Raw genomic sequence first — 1,861 nt, forward strand, 5'->3', positions numbered from 1 at the left:
AACTATAGTGAATTATATATATAGTCTAGTGTAGTAAGTATAGTGAATTATATATATAGTCTAGTGTAGAAAGTATAGTGAATTATATATTTAGTATAGTATAGTGTAAGTATAGTGAATTTAATATATATATATATATAGTATAGTGTAGTAATTATAGTGAATTTTACATATATATATATATATATATATATACGTATAGTTAGTATAGTGAATAATATATATATAGTATAGTGTAGTAAGTATAGTGAATTTTACATATATATATATAGTATAGTGAATAATATATACAGAACAGTGTAGTAAGTATAGTGACTAATATATATATAGTATAGTGTAGTAAGTATAGTGACTAATATATATAGAATAGTAAGTATAGTGAATTATATATAAATATATATATATAGCATAGTGTAGTAAGTATAGTGAATTATATATATATAGTATAGTAAGTATAGTGAATTATATATATATATAAATATATATATATATAGCATAGTGTAGTAAGTATAGTGAATTATATATATATAGTATAGTATAGTAAGTATAGTGAATTATATATATATATATATATATATAAATATATAGCATAGTGTAGTAAGTATAGTGAATTATATATATATAGTATAGTAAGTATAGTGAATTATATATATATATAAATATATATATATAGCATAGTGTAGTAAGTATAGTGAATTATATATATATAGTATAGTAAGTATAGTGAATTATATATATATATAAATATATATATATAGCATAGTGTAGTAAGTATAGTGAATTATATATATATAGCATAGTGTAGTAAGTATAGTGAATTATATATATATAGTATAGTGTAGTAAGTATAGTGAATTATATATATATATAAATATATATATATAGCATAGTGTAGTAAGTATAGTGAATTATATATATATAAATATATATAGCATAGTGTAGTAAGTATAGTGAATTATATATATATAGCATAGTGTAGTAAGTATAGTGAATTATATATAGTATAGTGTAGTAAGTATAGTGAATTATATATATATAAATATATATATATAGCATAGTGTAGTAAGTATAGTGAATTATATATATATAGTATAGTGTAGTAAGTATAGTGAATTATATATATATATATATAAATATATATATATAGCATAGTGTAGTAAGTATAGTGAATTATATATATATATAGTATAGTGTAGTAAGTATAGTGAGTTATATATATATATAAATATATATATATAGCATAGTGTAGTAAGTATAGTGAATTATATATATATAGTATAGTGTAGTAAGTATAGTGAATTATATATATATATATATATATAGTATAGTGTAGTAAGTATAGTGAGTTATATATATATATAAATATATATATATATAGCATAGTGTAGTAAGTATAGTGAATTATATATATATAGTATAGTGTAGTAAGTATAGTGAATTATATATATATATATATATAGTATAGTGTAGTAAGTATAGTGAGTTATATATATATATAAATATATATATATAGCATAGTGTATAAGTATAGGGAATAGTATTATTGCCGTTACATATATATGGTGTCGCAGGTGTGAATATTTCACAGCGAATCCACCAATCACACCTCAACTAGTCAGACACGTGACGAGAGTCAGCCAATCCCTGGTCGGCAGAGCCTCGCGGATGGCGGTTTCTCGGCGCTGGTTTGTATTTCCCGCCACGTTGCGGACTTGGCATGAAGTGGGCGGGGTAAGACGGTGAGTACCAATCAGCGGCAGTGCAACAGTGATTGACGTCTGAGAGGACCAGTCAGGGGAGATCGCGTGGTCCGCTGGGGTATATATAAGTGGGGCGCAGAGGCCCGCCCTCGGCTCTCGGT

General features: G+C 24.0%; 1 protein-coding gene across 1 annotated transcript in view; it reads left to right on the forward strand.

Moving 5' to 3' along the window:
* Window positions 1-1,841: 1,841 nt before the first annotated feature.
* Window positions 1,842-1,861, forward strand: part of LOC148450399 (Y-box-binding protein 2-A-like) — a 47,386-nt gene continuing 47,366 nt past the window's right edge. Inside the window, exon 1 of the mRNA XM_088462527.1 lies at window positions 1,842-1,861. This exon is cut by the window's right edge and continues 173 nt beyond it. The gene's annotated coding sequence lies outside the window, so the exon portion shown is untranslated.

This window comes from Taudactylus pleione, unplaced genomic scaffold, assembly GCF_031769625.1.
Source record: "Taudactylus pleione unplaced genomic scaffold, aTauple2 ptg001263l, whole genome shotgun sequence".
Classification (NCBI taxonomy): domain Eukaryota; kingdom Metazoa; phylum Chordata; class Amphibia; order Anura; family Myobatrachidae; genus Taudactylus; species Taudactylus pleione.